General features: G+C 47.2%; 1 protein-coding gene across 1 annotated transcript in view; it reads right to left on the reverse strand.

Moving 5' to 3' along the window:
* LOC133411536 (phospholipid phosphatase-related protein type 4-like) overlaps positions 1-26,294 on the reverse strand; it is a 200,930-nt gene that overhangs the window by 149,883 nt on the left and 24,753 nt on the right. The window lies entirely within an intron of this gene.

The raw sequence follows: 26,294 nt of genomic DNA on the forward strand, positions 1-26,294 counted from the left end.
AAGGATGTGCAAAGACTAAAAAACAATATAGTCCTGAATTGTTGAAATATAGCTTAAAATTATTTTTCATCAACTGACTTGGCCTGATTTTTTTGAGCGGGGCTAAAAACTAGACCTGTGACAACAGCGGGTTGGTGTGTATACTTCCAAGCATGAGGCCATCCCCCACTTTATCAACACCAAGCGCCCTTATTCCATGCAGTGGCCATTCGGTGGAATTGTCACTTCGTCATTCCTTTTGACCTGAACCCATTACAACCGGTTTAGCATGCAATTGAAAATAAAACTATGACCACAACTCAAAAAATACATCTTCCCTGAATTGTAATGTTTCTTGTGTTATTTTGGCTACATTGTCTCTGGCATCTAGCCCCATATGCATTGAGTTGCAAGGCACCGCTTAACCGGACGGGGTCCACCACCCATTGCCAGCACGACAGCGATTAGAGTACCTGTCAGAGGTCTGGCACAACAGCGTCAGCCTCACAGTTAACGGCCGCATGTCGTGGGGCAAGGAAGAGGAGGGGGGAAAAAATCTTCCACGGGGACCGGCGTGGCATGGCAGTAGCTGCTTATGACGAACCCTTTGGTGGCCAGAGAAGCATGTTGTCCTGCTGAATTTCAAAGGAGGGAAAATTGTTCTGGTGGTGCTGCTTAGGGTCATTCTGCCACAGCAGCAGCTACTTCTCTACAGGCCATGACAGTGTGTACAATGAGAGCGTGTGTCATGAGAGAAGGCAAGTATTTGATTGATAGCTGAAATGTCCAGGGAGGCGAGGTTTTCAGAGCATTCAGCGACACGCCCACAGTGTCTGCAAGCTGAAAGCTGAAGTCTAAATTCTTGACAATTTTGAAGTCTGATTTCACATACTTTGCGATTTTTTAAAATTCATTTATTCATTGTACATCTTGTTAACAAAACTCTTTTCTGTGATTTGTCAAATTTACGAGATTTTTTTAGTCTGTTTGATTCGACTTAAAAGAAGACAGTCTGATATCAATCTATTGCAGTTTGCCTATAGGCCACATAGAGGTGTTGAGGTTACTCTGACGAACATACTTCTTAAAGCTGTGCTCAAACTGCAGGTCAATTCCAATTTTCCAGACTGTGATGGAAGAACACAGGACTGATTCCATGACCGCTGTGTAGAACTGTCTCAGCAGCTCCGGTGGCAGGCCGTGCTTTCTCAGAAGCCGCAGGAAGTACATCCTCTGCTGGACCTTTTTGAGGACGGAGTTGATGTTGGTCGCCCACTTCAGGTCCTGAGAGATTGTAATTCCCAGGAACATGAAGGTCTCGACGGTTGATACAAGGCAGCTGGACAACGTGAGGGGCAGCTGTGGCGAAGGATGCCTCCTGAAGTACACGATCATCTCTACAGTCTTGAGCGTGTTCAGCTCCAGGTTGTGTCGGCCGCACCACAGCTCCAGCCGCTCCGCTTCCTGTCGATATGGAGACTCGTCACCGTCCTTGATGAGGCCGATGACAGTGGTGTCACCTGCAAACTTCAGGAGTTTGACAGTCGGGTTCGCTGAGGTGCAGTCGTTCGTGTAGAGAGAGAAGAGCAGCGGAGAGAGGACACAACCTTGGGGCGCCCCAGTGCTGATGCTGCGTGTGGATGAGGTGGCCTCCCCCAGCCTGACCTGCTGTGTCCTGCCCGTCAGAAAGCTGTAAATCCACTGGCAGATGGCAGGTGAGATGCTGAGCTGGAGAAGCTTGGTTGAAAGGAGTTCAGGGATGATGGAGTTGAACGATGAGCTGAAGTCCACGAACAGGATCCTCGCGTAGGTCCCTGCACTGTCCAGGTGTTCTCGGATGAAGTCCAGTCCCATGTTGACTGCATCATCCGCAGACCTGTTCGCTTGGTAGGTAAACTGCAGGGGGTCCAGCAGGGGACGTTCAAAGGACTTCATGACCACAGATGTCAAAGTGACAGGCCTGTAGTCATTCAGACCCGAGATTGCAGGTTTCTTGGGGACTGGAATGATGGTGGAGCGTTTGAAACAGGATGGAACTTCGCACATTTCCAAAGATCTATTGAAGATCTGAGTGAAGACTGGAGCGAGCTGGTCCGCACAGACTTTGAGGCAGGATGGGGACACATGGTCCGGGCCTGCCGCTTTGTTAATCTTCTTTTGTTTGAAGATGCGTCTCACATCCTGTTCATGGATGGTTAACGCAGAAGTCAGACGTGTGGTTGTGGTCGCGGGTGCGGCCGGGTGGGTGTGTGGTGTGAAACTGTCCTTTTCAAATCTGCAGTAGAATGTATTCAAGTCATTGGCTAGTGTGCTGTTGTTCTCAGCTTGGGGGGATCGTCGCTTGTAATTAGTCAGCGATTGGAATGCATGCCAGACTGATTTAGAGTCGTTTGCGCGAAACTGTTTTTCCAACTTTGCTGCATAGATCCTCTTTGCAATGTTAATTTCTTTAGTCAGCTGGTTTCTAGCTTGGTTATACAGGGCCCTGTCCCCGCTCTGATATGCGTCCTCCTTAGCTTGGCGAAGCTGCTTAAGTTTAGCAGTGAACCACGGCTTGTTGTTGTTGAATGTGCGAAATGATTTTGTTGGTACACAAACCTCTTCACAGAAACTGATATAGGATGTGACAGTGTCCGTATATTCATCTAGGCTGCCAGCTGAATTTTCAAAGACACTCCAGTCTGTGCAGTCTAAACAGCTTTGAAGTTCCATCTTGGCTTCATTGGTCCACTTTTTGACTGTTTTCACTGTAGGCTTCGCACATTTAAGTTCTTGCCTGTATGTCGGTATTAAGTGAATTAAGCAGTGATCAGACGAGCCCAGGGCTGCACGAGGTATAGCACGGTATGCGTTTTTTACCGTAGTGTAGCAGTGGTCTAAAGTATTATTTCCCCTGGTAGGACAGTCGATGTGCTGCTTGAATTTAGGGAGTTCGTGGTTGAGTTTAGCTTTGTTAAAGTCCCCGAGAATAATGAGGGGTGAGTCCGGGTGTTTTTTTTTCAATTTCGTTGACTTGTTCGGCGAGCGTTAGCAATGCGGCGTTCGTGTTAGCTTGAGGCGTAATATAGACTCCAGCCAGTATGAACGATGCAAACTCACGTGGCGAGTAGAATGGTTTACAGTTTGAGAATAGCGACTCCAAATGCGGGCTGCAGTGTGTGCTGAGCACCGTGACGTCCGTACACCATTTTTCGTTGATATGGAGAATTATCCCGCCGCCCTTTGTTTTTCGCGATGATTCCATGTCGCGATCCGCTCGATGAATGTTGAAGCCGGGAAGCATGACGGCGCCATCGGGTATAGCGTTGCAAAGCCAGGTCTCCGTGAAGCACATGGCCGCGGAACGTCCGAAGTCTTTACTGGTCTTTAACAGAAGATGAAGCAGAAGATGAATCATGCAACGTGATGACGTTTGGTGCGCAAGTAATATGACATCACGGACGCGTTCCGTCTTCAATGGAAGCCGCATTTGTTTTTGTAATGTGAATGACTACATAAAAAGATTGGATTTGACAAAATAATCTGAATTGGGCATCATGCCCTGCAGTGTGAACGTAGCCTAATCTTCTGGAAGGAAAAGGAACGCATGCTCAGCTTTAACTTATAGAATACTCTTCTAAAAAATTTTGAATACTAAATTTTAATAAATAGGCTGTTAGAGCAAGTTGGGTGACGGAAAAATCTTGTTGGCTGTGTTTTAGATTGTTTGACAATTAGGACATTAAGAGTGCAATTCAATGGAGTATTGTCTGATCAAATCTGTTCTACCGCTGGCTCCCCTGAGGGTTCCGCTGTGCTCCCCCTCCTAGTTATTCTATATAGAAACGTGCCACAGCAGCAGTAAAGACAGATTGTGTGAAGGTGATTTAGAGTAATCAATTAACAGTCCGTGCATTTTTGGGGACGGTGAGAGGAAAGTGGAGTACATTGAGAAGACACATTCTAGCACATGCTAGCACCGGGAGATCATGAAAACTCCACACAAACAAGGTCAGAGCCAAGACTCAAAGCTTTGACTGTGATGTAGATGTGCTAGCCACATGCACAAACATGTTGCTGTGTACAGTTTTGTTTAAAAATAAATATATAAATTAATTAAAATAATCGATACTTATAAATGATATTTCACCAAGGTTAAAGAGGAACTGAGGATCAAACCCACAACCACAACCAGTAGAGGAAATAAGGCACACTTAACAACAACTAGATTTTTGTAGTACATCTGGATGAATCAGAATTAGTCAAGAAGGATGCCAAATAGACACAACACTGTATATCACACAAACAAATCAATAACCATGCATACTTTGAGCTGTATAGGACAATACCAAACTGCGATTGGCTGGCAACCAGTTCAGGGTGTACACCGCCTCCTACCCGAAGATAGCTGGGATTGGCTCCAGCACTCCCGCAACCCTTGTGAGGATAAGCGGCTCAGAAAATGGACGGATGGGGATATATATATATATATATATATATACACACACACACACACACACACACACACACACGCACACACACACACACGCACACACACACACACACACACACACTGTATCGATAGAGACGGCACGGTGGACGACTGGTTAGAGCGTCAGCCTCACAGTTCTGAGGACCTGGGTTCAATCCCCAGCCCCACCTGTGTGGAGTTTGCATGTTCTCCCCGTGCCTGCGTGGGTTTTCTCCGGGCACTCCGGTTTCCTCCCACATCCCAAAAACATGCATTCATTGGAGACTGTAAATTTCCCATAGATGTGACTGTGAGTGCAAATGGTTGTTTGTTTGTATGTGCCCTGCGATTGGCTGGCAACCAGTTCAGGGTGTACCCCGCCTCCTGCCCGATGATAGCTGGGATAGGCTCCAGCACGCCCGCGACCCTAGTGAGGAGAAGCGGCTCAGAAAATGGATGGATGGATGTATAGATATATAGATAGATAGATAGAGTCATCCTCACCATTATTGGCACCCATTAAGTTTTAAGTAGTAAATATGGAATACCTTCTTAAGAAAATAAATCAAGTGAAACATTTTTCTATAGAGAACTTGCATTTGATACAAAAGAGCTAGTGATAAATAATATTTTATTGACAGATGAAACAAATATAGAGCTTTTTAGCAATGCACACAAACAGTATGTTTACAGACAGCGCAATGAAGCCTTTAAGCCTTTAAGCATGGTGAAGGATCCATCATGCTATGGGGCTGCTTTGTTACAACTGGTACTGGAGGCTTTGACTGTATCACAGGTGCAGTGACTCTGACCCGGTTGTCATAGGAAACAACTGATAGACTGACATTCCTCCCTGCAGCCTTGCTGTGCAAGACGGCCACCAAAGAACGCCTGGCATACGCCTTTTGTGTGGGTTCATACGCATGCAAAACTCTCTCTTTTTTTCTCTCTCTCTCATTCACCAATGAGGCGACTTGGATCTTAAACTAATTAACAGCTCCCCAACAAATCTGGATTCCAGTCATCAAAGACTCCTTTCATTTATTTTGAAGTAATAGAGACGACCAAAAGGTGGAACCCTCTCAACCACTGGGAACATTGCTGGAATTCAGACGACACCTGCTGGCGTTTGAGAGTTAGTGCAATGTGTGGACTCCCATTCGAAGTTTCTTTAACTGAAGATAAATGTCTGTTTTGATATTTTACGAACTCTGCAGAAATATTCAACATGGATGCCTTGATGTCTGTGTCACTATCAACTTTACACGTCCAGCTGCAAGACTTTGAGAACTGTTCTTGATTTGAAGCCAAACAGTATCAAATATTGTATTGAGCCATAAGCAGTTGATTTGCAAAGACTAAAGTTTAAAAAATCATTCTATATGCGAGAGAGTAGCAAGGAGTATAAGAGTACAAAGTTGAGAGTATTTTATATGAATATATGATTTTTACACAATCCTTATGGCTAGATTGTAGACCAAAATTCAAGACGATTGGCGTGGTCTTCTCCAGTTTCCCCCGTCTCTTAGACGTTCTCCTGGGTATTTAACCTTTGACACCCGCCTCTTCTCACTCCCTTGTGCCCTGCTTCTGTCTTGTCTCTGGCTGACATCTCTCCAGCTGCACGGTGGCTTCGGCCAACCTCTTCCCCCTTCCTTTTCCTTTGTCCTTTCGTGGCAGGAAAGTTGCGATTGCACCCTGACGGGACAACAACTTTCTTTTGGCACCTCTTTTTATTTTTGTGTGCATCTTCTTCAACCAAACCTGCTTCGTTTTCCCTGAGATGCACGGATAGAGACCATCCCCAAAGACCAGCTAAATTACGGTCGTGAGGAGCACAACAATCCTTGCCAAAATGTACAAGTTAATAAGAATTTTTGGGGAAATACTAGCTTCACACAAATCCTAACTTTGCTCTCTCTCGCTCTGACTCAACACCTTAAACGCTCACATTTTCATTTTTAGCCCAGCAACACACAATGTCCTATTTCCCTTTTCGTACGCCTATTTTTCTTTCTTTCACCATATTCATGTTTCCTTTTCGCAATTAGACCCCTCTGTATGTTTCCCTATAGATCCCTCGTAGACTTCAATAAATATTCTATAAAATTCCACTCCTTGTTTTTTTTATTTGTGTGTGTTTTGAGTTTAATAATGAAGCCTCTGTAATGGAGGACTCATATCTCAGAAAGGTAGCAACCTTCAGATTATGAGACTGATAAGAGGTTTTTCGTCACTTTCCCTAAATTTTACACATATAAAAAGAGATGTGGTGCCCTTTACGAGACAGATGTAAACCGAACTAACCCGGAAGTGTACGCAGGCGTTCACCTTCAACAAATTTATTTGTTAGGTAAATTACGTTTTATTCAAAACCAATATACGCTACACAGGTATCATGAAATAAGCAAACTATCAAGAGATTTTAGAGCTAAATGTCTTACCCAGTGGAAGAAAACTTGGTTTGAAGTGAAGATCATGGGTACTCCAGCAAGACAAAGACCCAAAGCACACATCCAAAAGCACAAAAGAATGGTTGAAAAGGGAAAAAAAATATTTTAAATGGCCAGCAATGAGTCCTTATTGCATCCATCCATTTTCTGAGCCGCTTCTCCTCACTAGGGTCGCGGGCGTGCTGGAGCCTATCCTAGCTATCATCAGGCAGGACGCGGGGTACACCCTGAACTGGTTTCCAGCCAATCGCAGGGCACATACAAACAAACAACCATTCGCACTCATATTCACACCTACGGGCAATTTACAGTTGCCAATTAACCTACCACGCATGTTTTGGGGATGTGGGAGGAAACCGGAGTGCCCGGAGAAAACCCACGCAGGCAGGGGGAGAACATGCAAACTCCACACAGGCGGGGCCGGGGATTGAACCCCTGTCCTCAGAACTGTGAGGCAGACACTGTAACCATGCCGCTCCTTATTGCAATCCAATCGAAAATCTTTGGGGAGAGCTGAAATCTGCCATTGGGGAAAATAACCTGCAAAAGTTCAAGACCTTGAACAAATTGCAACGGAAGAGTGGGAAGAAATACAACCTGAGAAGTGCAAAAAGCTGATAGATGGATTAAAGAAACGCTTGGAGGATGTCAGCACTGCCAAAGTGAATGGAGCCAAATATTAAAGAGGGGTGCCAATATTGCTTAATAGGCTGTTTTCTATTTTTTTTCTTTGAAATTACAATATCTAATTTGAAATTTTTCACCTTTAATGTGACATATAACCTTTACAACACATTTAAAAAAATAAAAAAACAAACGGAAATCTTTTCGAGAGAATTAAAAATAAACAGATAATGTGGTTGGTTACGTGTAAATAACTGTGACTGTGTTCAGAATTACACAATCTAATTTAGAAGCACTGACTCTGGACAAATGACAATTGTCATAAGATTAAAGTCTATGTTTCATATGCTGTGCTCTCAATTTTAAAAACATAGTGCAGACAGCTTTATCACAGAGCCGACACATTGACATTTTAATGGTGACTTGAATAAACACGTTAAGTAGTATGAAAAGTATACAATATATAATTATAATTAATATTTATTATATTATTATAAATAATTATAATTATAATAAATTACACGTAGCGACTCACAATTTGTATTGTACTTACCAATGGTGGAAGGCCCTTTCGTCAATGACTTTTTTTTATCGCCGTGATCATAACACAGAGTGATCCAATACAGCTGACCTAAACACACCTGGCATCTTCTAGGGCTATCCACAACTTTTTTTTAATCTCCACAGTTGACCACTAGCAACGCCACTTCACTTCTTCTCCATTCAGCAGTTTGCATTATATTTTAGGGGATACTTTCGGCTCTAGTGTCTGCACCGCTTCGCCTCATTGGTTAATGAGAGAGAGAGAAAAAAAGAGAGAGTTTTGCATGCGTATGAACCCACACGAAAGGTTCAGACAATTATCATAAACCGTCCCACCCAAAGTTACGTTACTTAGCGGTACTAAAACATTCAAAATCACATCACTTTTATTTTTAATCCTCCCAAAGCAGTCTATGAAACGTAATGTTTGACCAGCTGGCTACACTGTTAAATTACTGTAGCTTAACTGTCTTTGTGAGTTTTGTAGTGACGGATGAAATTCAACATTGTTGTGTCTTTAATGCGCGAATTGCAAATCATTTAGGTTACCATCCTCTTTTAGCAGACTTCATCGACAACATAATCCTCGGATCCAAATTTTATTATCTTTGCAGCTCCTTCCATTGTTGTTCATGCAGGTGGCTACTTCACAGGGGCAGGTGCGCAACAATGCAGACTGTGTTGCCAGGTTGGCATGAATGACCGGTCAAAACGTTTCTTTCGTTCAAAAAAAAAAAGCAAACTTAATTAAAATGCAATTTCCAACTCTAAATGAGATGACTTGTCAAGTCATGTAGTTGAAGTCAAAGTCAAGTCTCTTGGCTACCAAGTCTAAAGTCAAGTCAAGTCTTTCTGAAGTATTTGGCAAGCAAGTCACAAAAACTGGCAACTTGAGTCAAGACATTTGACGCGAGTCCCCCCATCTCTGGTTAGAATGTAAACAAAACGCTGGTCGGTTCAAACCTGAAGTTGCCCCCATAATTCACGCAAAGGGGATGAAGGGATAAAGTGGATACTCACTATCACTCCTCTGGACGTGCCCTCTCTAACTTTGTCTCCAAAACGTCTAACCCTGGCTGTCCCTCTGATGAGCTCATTTCTAATCCTATCCAATCTGGTCACTCCTAGAGAGAACATCAACATCTTCATTTCCACCATCTCCAGCTCTGCTTCCTGTTGTCTCTTCAGTGGCACGGTCACTAATACATAAAACATGGCTGGCCTCACCACTGTTTTATAAACTTTGGCCTTCGACCGAGTAGTGACTCTTTTGTCAAATAACACCTGACACTTTCCTCCACCCGTTCCAACCTGCTTAGACCGTTTCCACACCTTACCACAATCACCCTTGCTTTGGACTGTTGACCGTAAGTATTTAAAGTCCTCCACCCTCCCCCATCTTTCTAAATGTTCCTCCAACCGCTCCCAGTTTTCACTGCAGATCACAATGTTATCTGTAAACATCATGGTCCATGGGGATTTCAGTCTAACCTCAACTGTCAGCCTGTTCATCAACACTGCAAACAAAGGGGCTCAGAGCGGATCGATGATGCACTCCCACCTACATCTTAAACTCCTCTGTCACACCTACAGCACACAATACCACGTTTCTGCTGCCCTCATACATATCCTGTACTTTACTAACATACTCCTCTGTCACAGACTTCCTCAGTACATTTCCTACCCTGTCAGGTGGCACGGTGACTGACTGGTTAGCACATCTGCCTCACAGTTCTGGTGATTCAGGTTCAAATCCGGCCTCGCCTGTTGAATGTTCTCCCCACGCCTACGTGGGTTTTCTCAGAGTACTCGTGTTTCCCCCCACATCGCCAAAACATGCATGGCAGGTTAATTGAAGACTCTAAATTGCCCGTAGGTGTGAATGTGAGTGTGAATGGTTGTTTGTTTATATCTGCCCTGTTGATTGGCTGGCGACCGGTTCGGCTGTATGCCGCCTCTCGCCCAAAGATAGCTGGGATTGGCTCCAGCACGCCCGTAACCCGAGTGAGGATAAGCGGTACGGAAAATGGATAGATGTTACCCTGTCATCGGCTTTCTCTAGTTATAAAAAGACACAATGCAGCTCCTTGTGACCTTCACTGTACTTCTCCATCAACACCCTCAAGGCAAATAATGCATCTATGGTACTCTTCCTAAGCATGAAACACAAATACTCACTCTAACCTCCACTATTCTTTCCCATAACTTCTTTGTGTGGCTCATCAACTTTATTCCACTATAGTTCCCACCACTCTGCACATCACCCTTGTTCTTTTCATCCTCTAAAATTCTGTTGAAGAACCTGGTAAAAACCTCTCCAGCCAACTCTCCCAGATGCTTCCATACCTCCACAGGTATGTCATTAGGACCAACTGCCTTTCAATTTTTCATCCTCTTTAGTGCCTTTCTAACTTCCCACTTACGAATCACTGCTACTTCCTGGCTCACCACACTTGCCTCTTCGACTCTTCCTTCGCTCTCATTTTCCTCATTCATCAACTCCTCAAAGTATTCTTTCCATCTATCCAGCACACTAGTGGCAGCAGTCGACACATTTCCATCTCTATCCTTACCCACCCTAACCTGCTGTACATCCTTCCCATCTCGAGCCCTTTGTCTTGCCAGCCTTTATACATCTTTCTCTCCTTCTTTACTATCCAACCTGGCATACATAGTACCATATGCCTCGTTTGGCCTTTGCCACATCTACCTTCGCCCTATGTCGCAACTCTGTGTATTCTTGTCTCCTTGCCTCGGTCTTCTTCTCCCCTTTCCTACCAGGTCCATTCTTCTGGAAGCTCCTCCTGCCTACAGAGTACTGTCTCACCTCTTCGCAAAAAGCCGCACCTTTCTCAGCTTCCACCACATGGGTCTCTGCTCTGCCTTTGTCTTCTTAAACTTCCGACCCACCACCGGAATCAGAGTCATCTTTATTTGCCAAGTATGTCAAAAACACACAAGGAATTTGTCTCCAGTAGTTGGAGCCGCTCTAGTACGACAATATATACCTTTAAGACAACAACCATTCGCACTCACATTCACACCTACAGGCAATTTAGAGTCTTCAATTAACCTACCATGCATGTTTTTTGGGATGTGGGAGGAAACCGGAGTGCCCGGAAAAAACCCACACAGGCACAGGGAGAACATGTAAACTCCACACAGGCGGGGTCGGGGATTGAACCCTGGACCTCAGAACTGTGAAGCAGACGCTCTAACCGCTTGGGACAATGTCGATTGTGCAGATGTTGCAGATGGTACTCAGACACATGAGTGGCCAGTAATGGTCAACAACAGATATGCAAATAGTGTCGCGTGGAGGGACTACTACAGTGAGTGCACGAGTAATGTATAATTAGCCCGACAGAATGTGACAAAAACTTCAAGACAAAATTGGCAGCCTGTTACAATGAGGTTGTAAGTTAACTGTTTAAGAAGTTAATGGCAAGAGGGAATAAGCTGTTGGAATGTCTGCTTGTTTTAGTTTCCATTGTTCGGTACCGCCTACCAGAAGGAAGGAGCTGGAGGAGGTGGTGAACAGGATGTGGAGGGACATGCTCGTCTGAGTTCTGGCAGGGTGCAAGTCCTTAAAGGTGGGTATGGGGTTACCGACAATCTTTTCAGCAGTTGATTGTCCGTTGCAGTCGGAGTTTGTCCTTTTTTGTAGCAGCACCAAACCAGACTCTGATGGAAAAGCACAGGACAGATTTGATGACCGCTGTGTTGAACTACCTCAACAGCTCCTGTGGCAGGCCATGCTTCCTCAGAAGCCGCTGGTAGTACATACTCTGCTGGGCCTTTTTGAAAATAGAGTTGATGTTGATCTCATACTTCAGGTCCTGAGAGACTGTAATTCCCAGGAACTTGAAGGTCTCGACAGTTGACACAGGGCAGTTGGACAGCGTGAGGGGCAGCTGTGGCGAAGGATGCCTCCTGAAGTCCACAATCATCTCTACAGTCTTGAGCTTGTTCAGCTCCAGGTTGTACCGGCCGTACCAGAGCTCCAGAAGCTCCACTTCCTGTAGATACGCAGACTCGTCACCATCTTTATGATGCCGATGACTGTGGTGTTGTCTGCAAGCTTCAGGAGTTTGACAGCCTGGTGCGTTGAGGTGCAGTCGTTTGTGTAGAGAGAGTAGAGCAGCGGAGAGAGGACACAACCTTGGGGTGCCCCAGTGCTGATGCTGCGTGTGGATGAGGTGGCCTCCCCCGTTGGGTGGTGTCCCCCAATCTCACCTGCTGTGTCCTGCCCATCAGGAAGCTGTAAATCCACCGGCAGGTGGCTGGCGAGACGCTGAGCTGGAGAAGCTTGGAGGAGAGGAGTTCGGGGATGATGGTGTTGAACGCAGAGCTGAAGTCCACGAACAGGATCCTCGCGTAGCTCCCTGTGCCTTCGAGGTGTTTGAGGCTAGTCTTTAATTGTTCACAGCTTGGGGGTGTGGGGGGTAATGCAGGCCAGACTGATTTAGAGTCGTTAGCGGTAAACTGTTTTTCTAACTTTACTGCAGAATGTCTATTTCAATGTTAATTACTTTAGTCACCAGAGTAATTTTACACACCACCATCCTACGCTGTCCGGCTGAACTCTCCTCTACCACTACCTTACAGTCAGTAACCTCCTTCAAATTACATCGTCGGCACAAAATGTAATCTACCTGCATGCTTCTACCGCCGGTCTTGTCGGTCACCCTATGTTCCTGCCTCTTCTGCAAGAAAGTTTTCGCTCCAGCCATTTCTATCCTTTTGGAAAAGTCCACCACCATCTGTCCCTTCAATTTCCTTTCCTGGATGCCAAATGTTCCCTTAACCTATTTATCACCCATGTTTCCTTCACCAACATGACAATTACAACCTCCACCAATCACGACTCTCTCTCTGCTTGGGATGCTCTGATCTACTTCGTCTCACTCCTTCCAGAATTTCTCTTTCACCTTGAGTTCACATCCTACCTGTGGGGCATAATCCATCCATCGATTTTCTGAGCCGCTTGTCCTGACTAGGGTTGCGGGCATGCTGGAGCCTATCCCAGCTATCATCGGGCAGGAGGCGGGGTACACCCTGAACTGGTTGCCAGCCAATCGCAGGGCACATACAAATGAAAAATCATTTGCACTCACATAAACACCTACGGATCCCCGACCGTGCCTGCGTGGGTTTTCTCCGGTCACTCCGGTTTCCTCCCACATCCCCAAAACATGCATTAATTGGAGACTCTAAATTGCCCGTAGGCATGACTGTGAGTGCGAATGGTTGTGTGTTTGTATGTGCCCTGCGATTGGCTGGCAACCAGTTCAGGGTGTACCCCGCCTCCTGCCCGATGTTAGCTGGGATAGGCTCCAGGACGCCCGCGACCCTAGTGAGGAGAAGCGGCTCAGAAAATGGATGGATGGATAAACACCTACGGGCAGTTTAGAGTGTTCAATTAACCTACCATGCATGTTTTTGGGATGTGGGAGGAAACCGGAGTGCCCGGAGAAAACCTACACAGGCACGGGGAGAACATGCAAACGCCACACACCCGGGGCCAGGGATTGAAGCCCGGTCCTCAGAACTGTGAGGTTGATGCTCTAACCAGTCGGCCACCGTGCCACTGGGGCATAATCACTAATTATATTAAACATAACACTCAATTTCAAGTTTCAGCCTCATCACTCGATCTGACACTCTTTTCACCTGCAGGACATTGCTATTCCAACCCAGTTCATTTCAATCCATTTTCCGAGCCGCTTCTCCTCACTAGGGTCGCGGGCGTGCTGGAGCCTATCCCAGCTATCATCGGGCAGGAGGCGGGGTACACCCTGAACTGGTTGCCAGCCAATCGCAGGGCACATACAAACAAACAACCATTCGCCCTCACATTCACACCTACGGGCAATTTAGAGTGAGGCAGACGCTCTAACCAGTCGTCCACGTGCTGCCCAGTTCATTTTATATGTTAAAATTATTTCGTACTTCTACAGATACAGGTGGATAAATGCAATAAAATGAGAGATATAGGGTTGAGAAAATAAAGAATGTGGGAATGAAGGAAATCAAACAGGATTGAATGGCTGGGTGGTTGTTGAAAATGGAACAGTTGCTAAGTACTATTGGATGACAAAGATGGGACTTGAGAGAATTCTTTCTTAATATTAGTTCCCACTATCATCCAACAACTCTGCATTTGGCCTGGTAATTTCTGCAAATGTTGCACTAATGTTTTGAAGCATGGCTTCCAGGATTCGTCGACGGCATGAGACTTGGAGAATTTACCCTGTTCACAAATGTGCAGGATGACTGAAGGAGGGCAACAACTTGAATAAAAGTTGGTTTCTTGGAAAAATTGCACCAAAGTATTTCTGACTCTGAGAGTTACAGGCGACAGCCTTCACCGCAGTGGTTGCGCTCAGTCGTGCGGATACCATTTCCCGAGTCCTCGAGGTGATATTTGCCTTGAAAAAGGCAGCCGGGGTCAGGACGCACAGAACTGCTAACAGTGAGCAGGGGCTACATGGATTTAGCCAGTAGCCAAGAAAAAGGGCAGTGCAGCTATGTGTCAAAACTAATTTCCCTTCTCATAGAAATAGTCAGTGCCCCTAAATGCCCCGTTGGTGTTGTATAACCACTGCAAGTCAAAATATTCAGACTTCACTATGGCAGAGCCATTGAAATAGCCTGCATTTTTACCTTTCAGTCTCAGCCCAGTAATTTTGTGACAATGGTTACGATACTAGTTTCTTTGTATGGCTAACAAAATAAAATTGTGTAAAAAACAATGATAAAACCCAGAAATTGGATTTTAAAGTAAAAGTTGCCTCCAAGGTTTGACAACACACATTGCAGTCATACTGCCAAGCAAATTAAAACCATTTTTATTCACACACGCACATATTTAGGGATACTATATTTATATACAGTATGTACATATGGAAAGCAGTATGAGAGTATATATGATTTCTGGCAATTTTCAGGAAAACAAAACCGGCATATATGCTGAGCCTTAACATTAAGATAAACATCCGTGATTGGATGTTGTTGGATGTTTGGTGGCGGTCAGAGGGGCCGTAGGTGCAGAACGGCAGCCATGCTTCCGTCAAACTATCCCAGGGCAGCTGTGACTGCACAAGTAGCTTACCACTACCAGGTGTGACAGTGCAGTGAATGAATCATTTTGTGCAATTGTAAAGTGTCTTTGAGTGCCTAAAAAAGTGCTACACTGTGTAAGTTTAATGCATTAATAAAATAATTATTGCATTGTCAAGAGAACAAGCCATTTAAACACTTTTGATTGGTCAATAATTTGTAAAAATAGTACTTGGGACCGACCAATAATATCGATTGATTAAAAAAATATATATTGGCCAAATGTGGAGATATATTTCTGCCAAACTGTAGGGATATATAGTATGTAATTATATCCATCCATCCATTTCCTTCCGCTTATCCGAGGTTTCCATAGGTATCAATAGGTTAAGCAGGTAAGCCCACACTTCACTCTCCGCAGCCACTTCATCCAGCTCTTCCGGGGGGATCCCGAGGCGTTCCCAGGCCAGCCGGGAGACAGTCTCTCCAAGGTGTCCTGGATCGTCCACAGGGTCTAATCAGATGCCCGAGCCACGTCATCTGGCTCCTATCAATGCGGAGGAACAGCGGCTCTACTCTGAGCCCCTTCCGGATGACCGAGCTTCTCACCCTATCTCAGAGAGAGAGAGAGAGCGGAGGAAACTCATTTCGGCCACTTGTATCCGGGATCTTGTTCTTTCGGTCACGACCCCCAGCTCATGACCACAGGTGAGGGTACAAACATAGATCGACCGGTAAATTGAGAGCTTCACCTTTCAGCTTCGCTACTTCTTCACTAAAACAAACCGATAGAAAGTATGCATCACTGCAGACGCTGCCCTGATCCGCCTCTCGATCTCCCGTTCCATTCTTCCCTCACTCGTGAGCAAGACCCCAAAATACTCGAACTCCTTCACTTGGGGCAGGATCTAATACCCAACCTGGAGCGGGCACGCCACCCTTTTACGACTGAGGATCATGGTCTCAGATTTGGAGGTCCTGATTTTGATCCCAAACGCTTCACACATGGCTGCGAATCGCAGTGAGATTTGGAGATTACAGCTTAATGAAGCCAACAGAAATACATGATTTGCAAAAAGCAGAGATGCAATACTAAGAACACCAAACCGGATCCCCTCTATGCCTCGGCTGCGCCTAGAAATTCTGTCCATAAAAGTTATTAACAAAATCGGTGACAAACTGTAGCCTTGGCAGAGTCCAATCCTCACCGGAAAATAATCCGACTTCCTGCCGGCAATGCAGACCAAACTCTGACACCGGTCGTACAGGGACTGAACATAATAGGGACCAAACATATCAGGGGTTCTGCTCCCGAAGCACCCCCCACAGGACTCCCCGAGGGACATGGGGAAAGTCCACAAAACACATGCAGACTGGTTAGCCGAATTCCCCTGCACCCTCGAGGACCCTGCCGAGGGTGTAGGGCTGGTCCACTGTCGGCGACAAAGGGCAGCCTTGGCGGAGTCCAACCCTCACCGGGAACGAGTCCGACTTACTGCCGGATATGCGGACCAAACTCTGACTCCGGTAGTACAGGGACCGAACAGCCCGTATCAGGGGGTTCGGTACCCCATACTCCTGAAGCACCCTCCACAGGACTCCCCGAGGGACACGGTCGAACGCCTTCTCCAAGTCCACAAAACACATGTAGACTGGTTGGGCGAACTCCCATGCACCCTCGAGGACCCTGCCAAGGGTGTAGAGCTGGTCCACTGTTCCACGGCCAGGACGAAAACCACACTGCTCCTCCTGAATCTGAGATTCGACTTCCCGACGGACCCTCCTCTCCAGCACCCCTGAATAGACCTTACCAGGGAGGCTGAGCAGTGTGATCCCCCTGTAGTTGGAACACACCCTCCGGCCCCCCTTCTTCCACCACCCCAGTCTGCCAATCCAGAGGCACTGTCCCCGATGTCCACGCGATGTTGCAGAGGCGTGTCAACCAGGACAGCCCCACAACATCCAGAGCCTTTAGGAACTCCGGGCGAATCTCATCCACCCCCGGGGCCCTGCCACCGAGGAGCTTTTTAACTACCTCGGTGACCTCAAACCCAGAGATAGGAGAGCCCGCCTCAGAGAACCCACACTCTGCTTCCTCATGGGAAGGCGTGTCGGTGGAATTGAGGAGGTCTTCGAAGTATTCTCCCCACCGACTCACAACGTCCCGAGTCGAGGTCAGCAGCGCCCCATCCCCACTATACACAGTGTTGGTGGTGCACTGCTTTCCTCTCCTGAGACGTCGGATGGTGGACCAGAATTTCCTCGAAGCCGTCCGGAAGTCTTTCTCCATGGCCTCACCGAACTCCTCCCATACCCGAGTTTTTGCTTCAGCGACCACCAGAGCTGCATTCCGCTTGGCCAGCCGGTACCCATCAGCTGCCTCAGGAGTCCCACAGGCCAAAAAGGCCCAATAGGACTCCTTCTTCAGCTTGACGGCATCCCTCACCGTTGGTGTCCACCAACGGGTTCGGGGATTGCCGCCACGACAGGCACCGACCACCTTACGGCCACAGCTCCGGTCGGGCGCCTCAGCAATGGAGGCGTGGAACATGGTCCACTCGGACTCGATGTCCCCAGCCTCCCCCGGAACATGAGCAAAGTTCTGTCGGAGGTGGGAGTTGAAACTCCTTCTGACAGGGGATTCTGCCAGAGGTTCCCAGCAGACCCTCACAATACGTTTGGGCCTGCCACGTCGGACCGGCATCTTCCCCCACCATCGGAGCCAACTCACCACCAGGTGGTGATCAGTTGACAGCTCCGCCCCTCTCTTCACCCGAGTGTCCAAGACATGCGGCCGCAAGTCCGATGACACGACCACAAAGTCGATCATCGAACTGCGACCTAGGGTGTTCTGGTGCCAAGTGCACGTGTGGACACCCTTATGCTTGAACATGGTGTTCGTTATGGACAATCCATGATGAGCACAGAAGTCCAATAACAGAACACTGCTCGGGTTCTGATCGGGGGGGGCGTTCCTCCCAATCACACCCTTCCAGGTCTCACTGTCATTGCCCCCCAATCGCAGGGCACATATAAACAAACAACCATTCACACTCACATTCATACCTATGGGCAATTTAGAGTCTTCAGTTAACCTACCCTGCATGTTTTTGGGATGTGGGAGGAAACCGGAGTACCCGGAGAAAACCCATGCAGACACGGGGAGAAAATGCAAACTCCACACAGGCGGGGCGGGGATTTGAACTTCCTGATTTATTATTGTGCTCAAAATTAGTGTATCTTAGCTGTTGTAGTAGGAACTCTGTCCAAAGTAGGTCCGTCGGATTTATTGCATAATCTTCTGGAAATTGTTTGACTTTCATCTCCAATTCACTTTCTAATTTCTATTGTTTTTCTTGTATGACATGATTTTGCCTCTAATTAAATCTTTCCTTGTTTTCCAACGTAAGGATGGAGATATAGTTGCGGAATCATTCATATCTATAAAATCTTTCCATTCCATCCTTACAAATATATCGAAATCTGGATCTTTCGTAAGAGTAGTATTAAACCACCAGGTTGGAGACGTTTGAGGCAGAGAGAAATTGAAATCGCTGATTATTATTGAATGCATTTTGGAAGTACTATTTTGAGCAGCTGAGTTATATTTAAAGAGGAGGAGCAGCTGAGTTATTTTTATCCCTCCTTGAGCCGTCACCTTGTCGTGGTGGGGGGTTTGTGTGTCCCAGTGATCCAAGGAGCTAAGTTGTCTGGGGCTTTATGCCCCTGGCAGGGTCACCCATGACAAACAGGTCCTCGGTGAGGGACCAGACAAAGCACGGCTCAAAGACCCCAAATGATGACGACAAACAATGGACTTCGTTTTCCCTTGCCTGGACGCGGGTAACCGGGGTCGAAGGCGGCGACCTTGGCGATCCGATCCCCGGCTACAGAAGCTGGCTCTAGGGACATGGAATGTCACCTCTCTGGCAGGGAAGGGGCCCGAGCTGTTGTGTGAGGTCGAGAAGTTCCGACGAGATATAGTCGGACTCAACTCCACACACAGCTTGGGCTCTGGTACCAGTCCTCTCGAGAGGGGTTGGACTCTCTTCCACTCTGGAGTTGCCCACGGTGAGAGGCGCTGAGCAGGTGTGGGTATACTTATTGCCCCCCGGTTCGGCGCCTGTACTTGGGGGTTCACCCCGGTGGACGAGAGGGTAGCCTCCCTCCGCCTTCGGGTGGGGGGACGGGTCCTGACTGTTGTTTGTGCCTATGCACCAAACAGCAGTTCAGAGTACCCACCATTTTTGGAGTCCTTGGAGGGGGTGCTGGAGAGCGCTCCCGCTGGGGACTCCATTGGGGGACTTCAATGCTCACATGGGCAATGACAGTGAGACCTGGAAGGGCGTGATTGGGAGGAACGCCCCCCCCCCCCCAGATCAGAACCCGAGCGGTGTTCTGTTATTGGACTTCTGTGCTCGTCACGGATTGTCCATAACGAACACCATGTTCAAGCATAAGGGTGTCCACACGTGCACTTGGCATCAGGACACCCTAGGTCGCAGTTCGATGATCGACTTTGTGGTCGTGTCATCGGACTTGCGGCCGCATGTCTTGGACACTCGGGTGAAGAGAGGGGCGGAGCTGTCAACTGATCACCACCTGGTGGTGAGTTGGGTCCGATGGTGGGGGAAGATGCCGGTCCGACGTGGCAGGCCCAAACGTATTGTGAGGGTCTGCTGGGAACGTCTGTTCCGGGGGAGGCGGGGGACATCGAGCCCGAATGGACCATGTTCCACGCCTCCATTGCTGAGGCGGCCGACAGGAGCTGTGGCCTCCATTGCTGAGGCGGCCAACCGGAGCTGTGGCCGGAAGGTGGTCGGTGCCTGTCGTGGCGGCAATCCCCGAACCCGTTGGTGGACACCAACGGTGAGGGATGCCGTCAAGCTGAAGAAGGAGTCCTATTGGGCCTTTTTGGCCTGTGGGACTCCTGAGGCAGCTGATGGGTACCGGCTGGCCAAGCGGAATGCAGCTCTGAAGCAAAAACTCGGGTATGGGAGGAGTTCGGTGAGGCCATGGAGAAAGACTTCCTGACAGCTTCGAGGAAATCCTGACGTCCGACGTCTCAGAAGGGGAAAACAGTGCACCAACAACACTGTGTATAGTGGGGATGGGGCGCTGCTGACCTCGACTCGGGATGTTCTGAGTCGGTGGAGGGAATACTTCGAAGAACTCCTCAATTCCACCAACACGCCTTCCCATGAGGAAGCAGAGTGTGGGTTCTCTGAGGCGGGCTCTCCTATCTCTGGGTTTGAGGTCACCGAGGTAGTTAAAAAGCTCCTCGGTGGCAGGGCCCCGGGGGTGGATGAGATTCGCCCGGAGTTCCTCAAGGCTCTGGATGTTGTGGGGCTGTCCTGGTTGACACGCCTCTGCAACATCGCGTGGACATCGGGGACAGTGCCTCTGGATTGGCAGACTGGGGTGGTGGTCCCCCTTTTTAAGAATGGGGACCGGAGGGTGTGTTCCAACTACAGGGGGATCACACTGCTCAGCCTCCCTGGTAAGGTCTATTCAGGGGTGCTGCTTTTATGGACAGAATTTCTGGGCGCAGCCAAGGTGTAGAGGGGGTCCGGTTTGGTGACATCAGTATTGCATCTCTGCTTTTTGCTGATGATGTGGTTCTGTTGGCTTCATCAAGCCGTGAGCTCCAACTCTCACTGGAGCAGTTTGCAGCCGAGTGTGAAGCGGCTGGGATGAGAATCAGCACCTCCAAATCTGATACCATGGTCCTCATTCGGAAAAGGGTGGCGTGCCCTCTCCAGGTCGGGGAAGAGATCCTGCCCCAAGTGGAGGAGTTCAAGTATCTTGGGGTCTTGTTCACGAGTGAGGGAAGAATGGAACGGGAGATCGACAGGCGAATCGGTGCAGCGTCTGCAGTGATGCGGACTTCCAGATACAATTCCAGATACAAGCGGCCGAAATGAGTTTCCTCCGCAGGGTGTCCGGGCTCTCCCTTAGAGATAGGGTGAGAAGCTCGGTCATCCGGAAGGATCTCAGAGTAGAGCCGCTGCTCCTTCACATCGAGAGGAGCCATATGAGGTGGCTGGGGCATCTGATTTGGATGCCTCCCGGACGTCTCCCTGGTGAGGTGTTCCAGGTACGTCCCACCCGGAGGAGACCCCAGGGACGACCCAGGACACGCTGGAGAGACTACATCCTTCGGCTGGCCTGGGAACGCCTCGGGATCCCCCCAAAAGAGATGGATGAAGTGGCTGGAGAGAGGGAAGTCTGGGCGTCCCTGCTAAAGCTACTGCCCCCGCGACCCAACCTCGGATAAGCGGTAGAAAATGGATGGACGGATGGATGGATGGATAATTTCTTCACAGTATTTGTTTTTTATTCCTGCTTTTGTGGGTTTTATGAGCTGGAAGCCCAAATTATGTAACAATAAACAAATAAATACTTGAAATTGTTTAAATTGTGGGCCCTGAATCTATAATCTATTATTTTACCTTTTGAATGGAATAGCGGAAAGAAATAAACTTTTCCATGATTTTAAAATATTTTGGAAAGAGTCTGTATATGTGTACGGTGGGGGCAGGGAGGTAGGAGTGACCATTTGGTAAGTGGGGGGAAGGCTGGTTAACATATATTAACATATTGTTTAGAAAGTACAATATTTTGATTGATTGAATGTGACCCTGCGGCACGGTGGCCGACTGGTTAGAGGCCCTCTGATGAGCTCATTTCTAATTTTATCCAACCTGGTCACTCCGAGAGCGAACCTCAACATTTTCATTTCCGCTACCTCCAGCTCTACTTCCTGATGTCTCTTCAGTGCCACTGTCTGTAATCCGTACATCATGGCTGGCCTAACCACTGTCTTATAAACTTTGCCCTTCATCCTAGCAGAGGCTCTTCTGTCAGACAGTACACCTGACACCTTCCTCCACCTGTTCCAACTTGCTTTGATCAGTTTCTTCACTCCCTTACCACACTCACCATTGCTCTGGACTGTTGACCCCAAGTATTTAAAGACCTCCACGGTCGCTATCTCTTCTCACTGTTGCATCACTCTTCCCCCTCCACCCCTCTCATTCATGCGCATATATTCTTACTTCGGCTAGTCATTCCTCTCCTTTCCAGTGCATGCCTCCACCTTTCTAACTGTTCCTCCACCTGCTCCCTGCTTTCACTACAGATCACAATGTTATCTGCGAACATCATGGTCCACGGGGGCTCCAGTCTAACCTCATCTGTCAGCCTATCCATCACCACTGCAAACAGGAAGGGGCTCAGGGCTGATCCCTGTCAGTCACCCCTCCAACTTAAATTCCTCTGTCAGACCTACAGCACACCTTACCACTGCTTTGCTGCCTTCCTACATGTCCTGTATTATTCTAACATACTTCTCTGCCACTCCAGAATTCCGCATGCAGTACCACAGGTCCTCTCTGGGTACTCTGGCTTGCTCTAGATCTACAAAGACACAGTGTAGCTCCTTCTGACCTTCTCTGTACTTTTCCATTAAGATGGAAAAGATGCAATGCATCTGTGGTACTCTTTCTAGGCATGAAACCATACTGTTGCTCGCAAATACTCACTTCTGACCTGAATCTAGCCTCCACTACTCTTTCCCATAACTTCATCTGCCCCTCCAAGTTCCTTTCCTGGATGCCAAACTTACTCATCACTTCTTCATCATCCGTTTCCTTCACCAACATGTCCATTACAATCTGCACCAATCACAACTTTCTCTCTCTGTCTGGGATGCTCAGAACTACTTCATCTAGTTCCTCCAAGAATTTCTCTTTCATCTCTCGGTCACATCCTACCTGTGGGGCATCGCCGCTAATCACATTACACATAACACACTCAATTTCAAGTTTCAGCCTCATCACTCAATCTGATACTCTTTTCACCTCCAATATATTCTTAGCTAACTCTTCCTTTGAAATAAACCTTACTCCATTTCTCTACCCATCTATTTTAGGCTCAGCGACCACCAAAATTGCGTTCTGCTTGGCTAGCCGGTATTCATCAGCTGCCTCCAGGGTCTCACAGAACAAAAAGGCCCAATAGGATTCCTTCAGCCAGTTCTCAGAGCTGGCTCTTTGATGTGAATGATGGAGCCCGGCTCCTGATTGGGATCTAGTTTGTTGTTTTTTCTCGTCTGTTTTCAGTTAAAGCAGGATGTGATTGGTCAATATGTATGGCGGTGTCTTTTCCACACTAAACAGAAGTGGGAAGGGGGAGGTCACAGAGACAGTGACCACACAAACTGGAGTGAGGGAGAGACAAAATAGAGCAAGAGAGCATTGCTAGGGTATAACAAAGAGATTACATGCAGCTAATGTTGAAAAATGAGTGTCAAAAAAACATAAAATGTGGACACATTTTAAAGTTAAAAGATACAATATATTGCCATAAGTATTTGCTCACCTGGCTTGACTTACATACGATTTTAAGTGATATCCATTCTAAATCCATATGACTTAATATAATAGTGTTTGCAGCTAGAACAGCTTCAGCTCTTGTGGGAAGGCTTTCAACATGGTTTAGGAGTGAGTTTATTCAAAATTTTGCCCATTCTTCCAGGAGCGTATTTGTGAGGGCACGCACTGATGTTGGGGGAGAAGGCCTGGCTCACTGTCCACTCTAAATCAACCCAAAGATGTTCTTCGGGTTGAGGGCAGGACTCTATGCAGGCCAGTCAAGTTCATCCAGACCAAATTCTCTCATCCAGTTCTTGATGGACCTTGCTTTGTGCACTGGTGCATAGACATGTTGGAACTGAAAGGAGCAATCCCCAAATGGTTTGACTGTCCAAAATCTCCTTTCACTGGGGCTCAGGGGGTAATATTTTGGACATTTCCACCTCTGTGGGAACAGTTTTGAGATGGCCCCTTCTTGTGCCAACATGACTTGTGTATCAGTGCACAAATTAAGGTCCATAAAGACATAGATGAAAGATTTGACGTGGATGAACTTGACTGTCCTGCACAATCCTGACCTCCACCCCATAGAAACTTTTTTGATGAATTAGAGCGCAGACTGAGAGCCAGGCCTTCTCTTCTAACATCGGTCTGTTGCCTCACAAATGTGATTCTGGAAAAATGGTAATAAATTCCTGTAAACACACTCTTGAACCTTGTGGAAAGCCTTCCCAGAATAGTTTAAGATGTTATAACTGCAGGGTGTGAACTGGTGTCATACTAAACCCTATGGATTAAGAATGGGATGTCACTCAAATTCATATCTGAGTCAAGGCAGGTGAGCAAATACCTTTAGCAATATAGTGTAGTTTGAAGGCAGAGTGCAGACCTTATCAAATTAAAATTCAATGTTGGGCAGGCTCCACAAACAAACTGCATTACCATATGCATAATGTTCACCCATTACTTCAGTTCGAAGAGAAAAGAAACAACGGAACCTCTGTTAATGAACACGCATGTGAATGAATAAACCAATATAAATATTACATATACATTCATTCAACTTCCGTTCCGCTTATCCTCACTAGGGTTGCGGGCGTGCTGGAGCCTATCCCAGCTATCTTCAGGCGAGAGGCGGGGTACACCCTGAACTAGTCTCCACCCAATCGCAGTTTACATATACAATATAATCCATCCATCCATCCATTTTCTGAGCCGCTTCTCCTCACTAGGGTTGCAGGGGTGCTGGAGCCTATCCCAGCTGTCATCGGGCAGGAGGCGGGGTACACCCTGAACTGGTTGCCAGACAATCGCAGGGCACATAGGAACAAACAACCATTCGCACTCACAGTCATGCCTACGGGCAATTTAGAGTCTCCAATTCATGCATGTTTTTTGGGATGTGGGGGGAAACCGGAGTGTCCGGAGAAAGTCCACGCAGGCACGGGGAGAACATGCAAACTCCACACAGGCGGGGCCGGGGATTGAACCCGGGTCCTCAGAACTGTGAGGCTGACGCTCTAACCAGTCGGCCACCGTGCCGCCTATACAATATAATGTATTTTCTAATTAGTAATTCATTTTACACATAATTTAGTGATAAATTAATTGAAGCAACAACAAAATTGAGTAGCCACATGGGAGCCGAAAGAGCCATCTCTTTTTGGGAAGCCATACCTAAAGTAGTATAATATAAATAAATATAAATACAGTACCGTATTTTCACGACCATAAGGCATAAGGCAAGGTATTATTGGGCGCAGGCATGGTAAAACATACAGTAGCATGCATGCACGCTAAAACAATGTTTTTAAAAAGGCAGCGGGACCAAAACTGAGTTCGGCTGTACTTTATTGAAGTATGAAGTATTTAAAAATGTACTCACGTTATTTTTTGATCAATCCTTATCCACAAATCCATCAAAGTCCTCATGTTCTGTATCCAAAATGAACAGCTGGGCAAGTTCTCCATCAAACACGCCATTGTCGGAGTCTGTCTCGTTGCCGTGCGGCTCCTCCGAAATGATGCCGGCTTTTATGAAAGCTCGAACAACAGTGCAAGCAGACGCGTGAGCCCAAGTATCTACAATCCATTCACAAATTGTGGCGTAACTCGCCCGGCGCTGCCTCTTAGTCTTAGTAAAGCTGTGTTCGCCATTTGTCATCCATTGCTCCCTCGCCGCTCCAACTTCACTTTGAACACCCTGTTTACACCGAAGTCCAGCGGTTGGAGTTCCTTCGTCAAGCCTCCCGGAATGATGGAAAGCTCCGAGTTATTGCACTCAGTTGAATGGTGACTGTAGAGACGCTTCTCCCAGCTGTACTTTGCTCATTAATCCATTGCTCGATTTGGTCTTCCAACTCGGGCCACCTCACCTTGTTTCCGCGGAAACTCAGCTTCGTCTTCTTGACTTGGCGAAGCTCGTTTTCCTGCTTCCTCCACTTGCGAACCATGGATTCGTTGATCTTGAATTCTCTCGCAGCTGCTCGATTCCCATGTTCCTCCGCATAACTGATAGCTTGCAGTTTAAACTGTGCTTCGTAAGCGTGTCTCTTCGTAGGTGCCATTTTCGGGGGTCCTTAGCCAAACCGATGTTGTTTTGCACAATGCACATACCGGCGCTATATACCTACTGGGGGCGTGCCTTTAGCATCCTCCTTCACACGCATCCTTCTCCCTTTCACATCCGCTTTCCCTCTGTATAAGCAGCGTGTCAGTCAGTCAAGCGGAGCGCTCATCACACAAATACATTTATAGATTTTGGAACTCGGTGCAGACATAAGGGGCGCCACATTATAAGGCACCCCT

This window comes from Phycodurus eques, chromosome 13 (genome assembly GCF_024500275.1).
Source record: "Phycodurus eques isolate BA_2022a chromosome 13, UOR_Pequ_1.1, whole genome shotgun sequence".
Taxonomy (NCBI): Eukaryota; Metazoa; Chordata; class Actinopteri; order Syngnathiformes; family Syngnathidae; genus Phycodurus; species Phycodurus eques.